This window comes from Arachis ipaensis, chromosome B05 (assembly GCF_000816755.2).
Source record: "Arachis ipaensis cultivar K30076 chromosome B05, Araip1.1, whole genome shotgun sequence".
NCBI lineage: Eukaryota > Viridiplantae > Streptophyta > Magnoliopsida > Fabales > Fabaceae > Arachis > Arachis ipaensis.
The window spans coordinates 133,381,461-133,393,008 of NC_029789.2; the positions used below are offsets into that span (position 1 = coordinate 133,381,461).

At 34.2% G+C, this 11,548-nt stretch overlaps 1 protein-coding gene and 1 long non-coding RNA gene across 3 annotated transcripts in view; one reads left to right on the plus strand and one right to left on the minus strand.

The window, feature by feature from the left end:
- Positions 1-11,548, plus strand: part of LOC107642100 — a 61,487-nt gene that overhangs the window by 17,602 nt on the left and 32,337 nt on the right. The gene's annotated exons all lie outside the window — the stretch shown is intronic.
- Positions 7,033-7,679, minus strand: LOC110262558. The gene is made up of 3 exons (XR_002347323.1): positions 7,583-7,679; positions 7,158-7,223; positions 7,033-7,080 (listed from the first exon to the last, which is right to left on the minus strand). It is a non-coding gene; the product is annotated as an uncharacterized LOC110262558 (long non-coding RNA).

Here is an 11,548-nt window from a genome sequence, read left to right on the forward strand (position 1 = left end):
ATATTTGACATTTATGTATTATATATAACAGAAAAGCTCTGCATACAAGCTATTAGGGTTTGTAAGTTTTACAAGTTAATTAACCAATAAAATCCCAAAACGCGCTGCAAGGGTTACGTCTCATACACGCGCTATATAAAGATCCCGCGTATATATAACTAACAAATTTAAAAGATTTGTTTCCTTCTTCGTTCTCCTTCTTCGTTCTTCTTCTCGCGCGTCTTCCCCTACTTTTTCGATCGTTCTTTTCCCCTCCTTTCTCACTGGTTTCTTCTTCGTCATTTACGTTAGTTCCTCTCTCTCTAACTCCAGCTTCGTTTTCTATTCGATTTTTTGTTTTCTGAAATCAAAGTTTGAACTCGTTTTGAAGATAATGGATGATTCAACCTCAGATTGTTAGCTGAATCAGGGCGAAGTGGATTATGAATTTGAATCTAACGAAGTTCCTAAGGTTTGATTTACATACGATTACTCTGAATTTTGTTGCAGTAATTTGTATAGCATTGTGTAACTGAATAATTTGTGAACATTGACTGTGAAACTAACGCGTGAACATAAATCTGTGGATTGAATCTAATGTATTAGTTTTGATTAATTATCTGCAATTTATAGCAGACGCTCGGGTGTAGATCAGAATTTTTTGGGTGTATTTTAGGAGGAAGTGTGGGTGTATTTACATTTTATGGCTTTTTCTGTTATTTTAGCTAAGTTTTTGTCTTTTGGGTGTATTATATCAGATATGATTGGGTGTGTTTTTTAATTTTTGACATGGTGTATTCTGCAGCCTGTGTATTTACAGTTTATGGCTTTTTTGTTATTTTAGCTGATTTGTTGTCATTCGGGTGTATTATATCAGACATGATTGGGTGTATTTTTAGTTTTTGACATGGTGTATTCTGCAGCCTCTCTCTGTTGTTGATGACCAGTTTGTTCCGAAGGTTAGAATGACCTTTACCACTCTTGAAGATGCTGAAAAATTTTACAGGAACTACGCCAAGGCTGCAGGTTTTTCTATAAGAGTTCGGAGCACAAATAGGAAGGGAAACGAGATTAAGAATCAATTGATTACATGTAGCAGAGAGGGAAAATGGAAATCTAAAATATCTCCGACCGAGAAGACGAATCCGACAGCCGGTTTAAACTGTCCTGCACGAAATTATATACACACATTGAAGGATGTTGGTGCTTGGATCATTTCAAAGGTTGTGCTAGATCATTCACACCCTTGTTGTCCAAGTAAAGCAGAGATGCTCAAACAGCACAGGGAACTAAGCATGTCCATTCGTCGTATAATAGAGAATAACGAGGAGGCTGGTATTAGACTAAGCAAAATCTACCAATCATTTGTTGCGGCTGCCGGGGGTCACCGCGAGTTAAATTTTATTGAAAAGGATGTGAGGAATTACATTACGAGAGAAGTGTGTAATGTTTCTGAACAAGAAGATGCAAAGGAATTCGGGAAATATTTGTTAAGAATGAAAGAGAAGAATCAGAATTTCTTTTTTGAGCTTGAACTCGAGGAGGATCAATTGATTAAGCTGGCTTTTTGGGCCGATGCAAGAAGTAGAGCTGCCTTTGAGTATTTCGGAGATGTTATTTCATTTGACACCACCTACAATACAAACAGGTAAGAAACTGTCCCTGTTTATGATGCTAAATTAATGTACTTTTATAAATCCGCCGTAGAGGTGTATATTGGGTGTTTTTGGGTCTATACAAAGCATTTGTTGGGTGTACATATTGATTTTTCATTCTGCACTATGGTAATTTGTTTCAAGTATAATTTGGTTTGTGGTTCTTTTGTCGGGGTGAATCACCACGGTCAGTCAACACTTCTTTGATGCTCTTTGATGAAAAATAAAGAAATTGAATCATTCAAATGGTTATTTCAATGTTGGCTTCGTTGCATGGGAGGAAATGCTCCGAAAGGGTTTCTCACCGATCAATGCGCATCAATGAAAAGGGCTTTAGAGGCCTGTATGCCAACAACAATTCACCGTTGGTGTATTTGGCACATCATGAAGAAGATTCCAAGCAAATTAAACGGGTACAAGGGATATGCAGAAATTGAACAAGAAATGAGCCAAGTTGTTTAGAACTCTCATAGCAAAGACTCATTTGATAGGAATTGGAATGATTTTCTGCTGAATTTTGGTCTTGTGGATAACAAGTGGCTTTCAGGTAATGTTTGTTTAAAATCTGCAGCAAAGGTGTAAATTTATTTTTTTTTGGGTGTATTTATAGTCTGTGTTTGGGTGTATTCTACAGATCTCTATGAAGACCATCATATATGGGTTCCAATCTATCTGGATCACCACTTCTGGGCAGGGATGAGAAGCACACAAAGGAGCGAGAGTATGCATTCATTTTTTAACAAGTTGATTACCCGAAACAGCTCGCTTATTCAATTCGTAAAACAATACGATAATTGCCTCGGAAGCAGGGAGCAAGCAGAGAGAGAATCAGATGCTGCAGATTTTCATACGGTCATACCGTGTGCAACCAAATCCTCCATTGAAGCTCAGTTTCAAGATGTGTACACTCATCAAAAGTTTAGGGAAGTCCAAGCACAATTCAGAGGAAAGGCGAATTGCATCACTAGATTAACGAATTCCGCTCTAGGCTATTCAGTATACGAAGTTGGAGAATAAGTTTTCAGCTCAATATTCAACAAGTTTGTGGTTACTTACGACTCAGTAGTAGCCGAGGTAAAATGCCAATGCTTATTATTCGAGTCGAGAGGGATACTGTGCCGTCACGCACTAAGTGTGTTAAGCTTTGAACAAGTAAGCCAAGTGTCACCTAGATATATATTAGAACGATGGAGCAAGAAGGTAAAGAGGCGACACACACACATCAAGAGCAGCCACGACGAGCCACTGTTGGAGCCAAGAAGCAAGAGGTTTGACCAATTGGTTTCTCGTTCGCAAAATATTTGCGAATTTGCATCCGAATCGGAGGAGTTGACTGTAATTCTGCACCGTGCGTACGATAACGTCATGGTTGATATGGAATCATTGAAAGCCAAAAGGAAAGGCACATCTTCTTTATCTCACGAAGACGCCAACTTGGAATCCGTTAACGAGCTTCAAAGCCCTCCAAGGATTCGAACAAGAGGACGTCCAAAAAATAGGCTAGGTTCAAAGTTGGACAAACAGATTGCAAATGCCACAAAGAAGAAGAAAACGAAAGGTTTAAACGAGGTAAAAGTGATGTTCTTTAAATTTGTGGTGATTGAGTTTATTTTTCTTGTTAATAGTTTAGCTAATATGTGAGTTTTTTATATTCAGTTAAACCTCTTTGATGCTGCATCAGTGGTGCATTCAAATTCCAGCCAATATCAAGGACATGTTATGAATTATCAGTTCAGGGTACCAGGAGCAGGGGATAACTCTTTGGGTGTATAGTTCCAGAATATGGGTGTAAAAGCACCGTTCTTTTGGGTGTATTTTTGTGAATTTTCTTGTATTTCACATTTTACATATATATACATATATATACTTCAGAATCTTGTTTTTATGTTATAAAATACTGTTTGTTTTTTTCACAAGGGTTTAAGTGTTGTAGGTATTAGGATTTAGGGTTTTAAGGTTTACAGGTTAGGGGGTAAGGGTTTAGGTTTTAAGTGTTTAGGGTTCAGGGTTTTAGGGATAAAGCATCAGGGGGATAGAATTTTGGGTGTATATTCAACTTTCTTTGGGTGTAAAAAATGGCAGGTTATGGGTGTATATTTGATTTGATATTTTCCTTCATATTATAGTACCTGTAATTCATACATTTTGAATATAGCAGACAGAGTTTAATTATTGAAAGAAATTTCACAATAAACTGCATTATAATTGTCAAATATTTACAACATGTGTTCCATTTGTTACAAGACTATATAACATTTACATTATGCAGTGTCAACATCCTCAGAATCTATCTGACAATATGGACTCAATAACAACGAGGATGGCTTGGACAGTCTGATTGCATTACTTCCCCTAATGGCTTCAGCTTTGTCTAGATTCATGTCATGGAATAGAATCCGGGAAGCATATTCCACTCTAAAGTGGTCCACCTCGTGCTATAGTTAAAAAGAATATTTTGTTTAATCAACCATGTTAATTGAGTAATGTAATAGAGTTATTTAGTTTTAAACATATTTACCTGGGTGAAATTGTCCCACTCATACTTCCGCCTTTTAATGTTTGCGGGCTCAAATATCTCAAGCCACTTCATTACGTAGATAGCACAGTCATAGCTGAAAACAGAAAAATAAATTACAAATTACATATAGGAAAGTTTAATTTTCATAGCGAAAGATTTATACCTTGTCTTTTGGCCCGAGATGTGAAGGTATGGTGGTACAATTTCCTTGTCCTTGTCCCTTGATTTCAGAGGTGCCCCCCCAGCATATACTTTAATTCGTGAAATTACATATCCCTTAAAAGACGAAACAAATCAGTAATACATGAATAATTTCGATAAAGAGATACACCCAAAGGAGCTCAAAGTTACACCTTATATTGAACAGAAATACACCCAACTATCAAAATACAGAACACAGAAACAACTTACAATGAATGTATTCATGGCAGTTCTCTCATCGGATGGAGATTTCGTGTGATATGGGTCGACTATATAAAATTTTCGCTTCCTTGTATCAGCAAATAGGTGCAAATATCTGAAATATATTTCAGATTGAACACTGTTTTAGTTTATCTGGCAGATAAGTAAAAAATGGTAATAAGAAGTTATAGAAATGAAAACTTACATAATGATGTGATGCTAATTTCTTAAGGTCCAAGAAGGGTATGAACATTGGGTAGTCTTCCACCCTGAACGGCTTATTGTTTTTAGGCTGTAAGAATACCTCCTGTGGATGATTTGCAATGGCCATGTTCTGCAAAATTGTGAACAATCAAATGAATACAAAAAAATACACCCAAACGAATCCAGAAAATACACCCAAATGAATAAACAACTAACACCCAATTGAAAACAGAAAATACACCCAAATGAACAAATTAAATCCACCCAATATAAGACAGAAAATACACTCGAAGGAAGGCAGAAAATACACCCAAAATTCGTTGAAGCAACCCTTACCACAATATCAGGGGGGAGATAGTATACTTCTTCTTGAAACCTTTTAATCTTTTGTTGGTTTAGGATGAAACACATGGCAGAGACAATCTAGAAAAAGATGCCAAAATCAATTTTACATCAATCAGGATTGTAGTTAATTTTGGTGATAAAACCATTAATGTTGTTGTAATATTATCTCAGCTTCTATATGCGTTTTAGGCACGAGTGATGCAAGGTGGAGTTTTGACAGAGTGTATCTATCTTGGGCTTAGAGTCTGCAGACGTTGTCAAACTCATTAGTTAGCCCATCTGCGTAGGTCGTCACTTGTATAGCCCAGAGGTAGCATTTTTCTTTCATGTCAGAACTCTCTTGATTTGTCCTTGCAGGAGTTTCAAACTTCTCGAAACTCTCTGCCCCAATCTCCTTTGCAATCTGCGGACTTTTTTCTTTTGTTGTCACCCCACCACTTGCAATTTTCTGTACCAGATCCCCTAATTGTTCTAGCAGTTTTGGGGTTTTTGGAGTTTTTGCCCTGCCTCCATCTTGCGTTGACGCTCCCTTCTACGTTGCTGTTTCTTCTTGGCTTGAATCAGTCAAGCCAAGGCTGAATGATGGCATCGGATTTGTTTTAGGAACATACGATGTTGTCTGTGCCATCATCATCAGCGCAGCAGCGTCTTCTGGGGCTGGATTACTGCGTGATCATGTATAACATATTATAAGAATAAGAATACACGGATGATAACCAAACATTGATTTTAATCTGATGAACTTACATTTTAGATGGAGCTGGGGGAAGCGTGGGTGTGCTTTCTTCAAGTTGTTGGGGGTTCAGGAGTGCTGCACGGTATATAAAATTAATCATGATGTAAAAAAACGATTCATGGATCAATCGTGAAAATATACACCCGAACAGGGGCAATATACACCCAAACTATAACCAAATATATACCCAACACTATTTCTTACCTTTTTGTAGTTCCTTAAATTTGTAGCAGAGGGGTTGGTTCATTTTCTGTCTCAGGTGTTTGTTCATTTTCCGGCATAGTGGTTGTTTGGGACATTGGTAGACAAACTTGAATTGGAACTCTAAACAAGAAGAAAAATAAAAGATTAACAGTGTCTTTGAAAATAAAAAGGTTATAAGGTCTAAATATTTTTGAAAAACTCACATTGCAAGCCCATCGGACGGTGTCTCTTCCCTCACAACCATCATATTCTCTTCAGCCGGCTCACTGGCTGACTCTTCAACCAGACTCAACCTAAATACACCCTAAGAAAGTCAAAAATACACCCGAACAATTCAAAAGAAAGACAGCCTTTGTTTTTGAGAACTTACATACTTGCAGTTTTTGCTTTTTTTTCCTGCCTTTTTTTTCTCGAATAAAACAATAAAGAGCTTTTTTTTTCTAAAAAAAATATATACAGAATTAGAAGTAGAAGGTAATAAAAGAACAAAAGCAATGGTTATTTGAAAGAGAAATTACATGCTCTCTGCCGGTTTGTTTACGCTACTTTGTTCTATGTGTCCTTGAGAGGAAGGATCATCACTTTCCAAGTTTACGTCCGGTATTCTAAACATAACAGAGTACATGTTATTCACACAAAATACCATACTGTTAAATCAGGATAACAAGATTTTATCAAATAAATGTTCTTACGTTTCAGAGGAGACATAGTGACCTTCCGTCGATCGCAGGTCAGCTTCCTTCTCCCTACGAAACAAGAAACAATTATTAGTAAAGAAAACACCCTAAAATCTGAAATATACACCCCAACAAGACATACCCCTCTGCAGCAGATTTTTCATTGTTTTCTCTTAAGAATTCATCTAAATCTTCAGTTCCAATTTCAGATCTGACAGTACATGCATAAAAAATATGTTAACAAATATAATCTTGATGATAGACGGTAATATAGCTTACAAGGTACTGTACCCATAATAGGATTGAGCTTGCTCAGGAGATGAATGCTCAACAACGACCTTTTTCTTTTTGGATTGTGTCCTGGGTGGAAAAAATAAGTATGAATCAGAAATAAAAAATTAATTTTATCACAAAATACTATCCAAAGAAGTGCTTACTTTTTTGGTGTTCTCTGTGTCTTTTTCTTTGTTTTTTGCTTCTTCACTGGTGATGATTCTTCACTTCTATAAGTTAATAAGAGACACTCTGTTAATACATAAAATCTTGATAATAAAGCCAAAAGAAAGGAGTAATAATTTCAGAACATTACTCATCAGTTGATTCATATTCGGAATCAGAATCCTCCTGATTCTTCTTTCTTTTTTTGGAGTCCATTCTGGAAGGCAAACAATCATTATTTAAAACATACTAAAAGATATAAAATACACCCAAATGAATGCACAAGATACACCCAATTGAATGCACAAAATACACCCAACTGGATAAAGAAAATACACCCAACTTGATAAACAAAATACACCTAAATGGGTCAACAAAATACACCCAACTTGATAAAGAAAATATACCCAAGTATGTTACTTACTTTTTGGCTTTTTTGCTGGGTTGTTTTCTTGGTGAATCCTCTGAGTCTTTTTGAGTCTCAGACTCAGAGGTAGAATTGTCACTATCAGTTGTTTCTGTCTCCGATGATGAAGTTGAACTTTCCTTTCTTTTTTTTGTTTTTTTGGTTTCTTGTTTTTTTTTTCTTTTTTCTTTATTTTTTTCATTTTTTCCTTTGTTTCCGCCATCTTTACAATCCCCTGAAACATTAGAAATTTCAGTTAGCAGCATTCAGGTAAATAAAATACACCCAAGATATTTTGTTCACTTACCATATATTCCTCCATTTCTGCCCTCATTCTTTCGATCAACTGCTCCTTACTCTAGTTGGCAATCCAGGGTTCTGGAGGTCTTTCTGCCCTCTTCTTGTCTTTATTTTTTGATAGATGAAAATAAATTATCATCAGGGCAAAGAGGCAGCTGTCAATTGCCTTTTTCTTTTTGAGCTTGTAATCTGTTATGTCCTTGATGATAAAACTCAAAACATGCCCTCCCCAGTTCCACTCTGTTATTGTGTCCATCTCGAAAATTGGGGCCTGGTGCATAAGTGAGATTTTGTTTATTGTCGTTGGCAACAGGAACGCCATCTGTATATAGAGGATGAAAATCCTCTTGAACATGAGGCGATCCTGTTTGTTGCTAACGCCAATATCCATCATCTCATCTGTTAGATTTTTAAGGGTCTTACCCTGGAATCTTCTAAAAATTTGTTTGTCATCTTCAGAAAGATCCTTATAATTCACTTTTTGAGGAAATAGATCTTCTGCAAAAAGGAAAACAACATAGTATAAAAATAAGTTCAAATACACCCAAGCATCAATTGAAATACACCTCAATATGGCTCATATACACCTATAATTTTTAGAGAGTTACCTGACGCGTTGATACCAAGCGCATCACCTATTGTTTTTGGTCTTATTTTAAAAGAACTGTAGCCGGTTTCCAGTCTGTTTTCCCCTAATTTGAAGGAGTTAGCCAACTCCCTTAATATTTGGTGATGCACCCTTAGTGGTGGGATGTGCATCAGGCCACCAAATCCCAAATCCCTAACAATCGTTTTCTTCTCCTCACTCATGTTTCTGAATTTCTCACTTAACAAATGTGTTGCACACTTAAGGTCTTTGGTTTGCTGTAAACAAAGCAAAATTATAGTCAGATATATTTCTATTATATAAAACTGATTTCATCTAAGACATATATTTGTTCTTACATTTTTTCCAGCTTGGTTTCTCGCTGCCATTTTTTCTAAAATAAAAAATACACCCATAGATATCAGTAAGATACACCCATAGATATGAGTCAGATACACCCATATATATATCAGTCAGATATCACTCAAACATGCATTAATATACAAGGTCAAGCAACATTACAAGGTCAAGCAATATACACCTATGGACATGAAAAATACACCCATAGATATCAGTAAGATACACCCATAGATATGAGTCAGATACACCCATAGACATGAGTGAGATATACCCATATATATCAGTCAGATATCACTTAAACATGCATTAATATACAAGGTCAAGCAACATTACAAGGTCAAGCAATATACACCCATTGACAACCAAATATTAGAACAGTTGCAAATGTTGACTATATTACAGTATATCAGTTCAGAAATATACACCCAACAAATTATGACATATACACCCAACAAATTACTCCATATACACCCACCAAATTACGGAATATACCCCCAAAAATCAGTTACCAGAAGAACTAGAACAACAAGAACAGTAACACCTAAAAGAACTAAGAAGAACAGTATAACCTAGAACCAAGAATAACAGTAAAACCTAGAACAAGTAGAACATTATAAACTGTAAAATGAGACATAGAGCAAGAAGAACAGTAAAACCTAGAAGAATGTAGAAGAACAGTAAAACCTAGTTCTTCGATTTCGAAATGTGGAAAATATACAGGATGAGTAAAATAGTAACGTAACGTACTTTGAGTATTATAACTTCGTTTTTTCTTGAGATTCTTGATGGAGAGTTCTATGTTGTGTCGATGGAGAGTTTGAATCTTCGCGACGATTGCTATCTCTGTCGTTTGCAATGTTGCTCGAAAATGGAATGGTTGTGTTTTCTTCGAATGGATTGGAGAAGTGGAAGAGTGCGCCATTAAGGAGCGGTTTTCGCGAAGCACGACTGTTGAGTGGAGCACGTGAATGTTGCGCTCCATTCAAAGTAATTCAGTGCGCGTGTGAATGAAGTGTGGGCTGGGAACTTGTATGACTTGTAGGACCTTTTTGCTTGTATGTATAGTAGGCCCATATATATAATTTGACTCAAATACTTGAAATATAAATTTCAATTAAGTCAACAAAGTACTAAAAAATTAAAAATATATTTTTTTATTTTATCTAATATTTTTATTGACCGAATAAAATTCTTCTTTAATATTTTATTTTGCAAGTGGAGAATATCATAAATTCATTTATGTTAAGCCGCTTTATACTCAAATTTCTTTTAATAATTACTAACATAAGAGGAAAAGACTTTCAAATTGTACATTGTTGTCATCAAAATGTTCTTTCTTTGTCACTGCCAAACATAATATATAAGTAGATTGTCCAATTGAGAATAGATACAAGTCATATATGATGTGTGATAATATATATAAATCTCGATCTCTTAAAAGCAGTCACATTTTGCGCCAATTAGCTATATATAATTCGAATGGCATAATTTTTAATTTTCATACTAATTTAGAGGTTGTGGGTTTGAATTTTTTTATTGTTTTAAAAAAAAAAAGCAACAGTTTACACACATTCACTTGATTTCTTTTTCAACTGGTGGTCAAATTGAAAAAACAAAATCTAAAAAATTATTAACATTTTTCATATACTAGTTCTCGAACTTTGATGAATTTATCAAATCTTTTAATAGCACATGATTAAATCTAAAAATTCTAAAAAGTCTGATTATTTAATATTTTATTAACAGATCAATAAATAAATTTTACATTTATGTATTATATATAATTTGACTCAAATACTTAAAATATAAATTTCAATTAAGTCAATAAAGTACTAAAAAATTAAAAATATATTTTTTTATTTGATATAATATTTTTATTGACCGAACAAAATTCTTTTTTAATATTGTATTTTGCAAGTGGAAAATATCATAAATGTATGTTAAGTCCCTTTATACTCAAATTTCTTTTAATAATTATTAACATAAGAGTAAAAACTTTCAAATTGTACGTTGTTGTCGTCAAAATGTTCTTTCTTTGTTACTACCAAACCTAATATAAGTCAGTTGTCCAATTAAAAATAGACGCAAATTATATATTATGTGTGATAATATATATCTCCTAGAGTAATTACACTTTACAGTTTACACACGTTCACTTGATTTCTTTTTCAATTGGTGATCAAATTAAAAAATACAAAATCTAAAAAATTATTAACATTTTTTGTATACTAGTTCTCAAACTTTGATGAATCCATCAAATCTTTTAATAGCACATGATTAAATCTAAAAATTTTAAGAACAATTTTTTTTGTTGGATTACGTTTTTACTTTAACTAAAAAAATCTTTAATTTTTGTTAAAATATCATTTTTTCCATAATATTATCCTATCTCTATTTGATATTATCTAACTCTTCGAGACTGGAATACAAATTTTAATTAAAAATATAATTTTTATTTTATTTAATATTTTTATTCACCAAACAAAATTTATTTTTAATATTTTATTTTGCAGGCAGAGAATATCAAAAAAAACATCTTATTCGTGGCTATGGATGGATACCATGATAAAAGTTGACTTTATTGTCAATAGATACTACATTACATGTGTTAATTATCTTTTTCAAGCGCCATATTTAGGCTAACGGTAAATGTTGACCTAAATAATTTACTCACATAGTTACTTTCAGGTCATTGATAACAATTAAATAATTAAATATAATTTTTAATTTTAAAAATA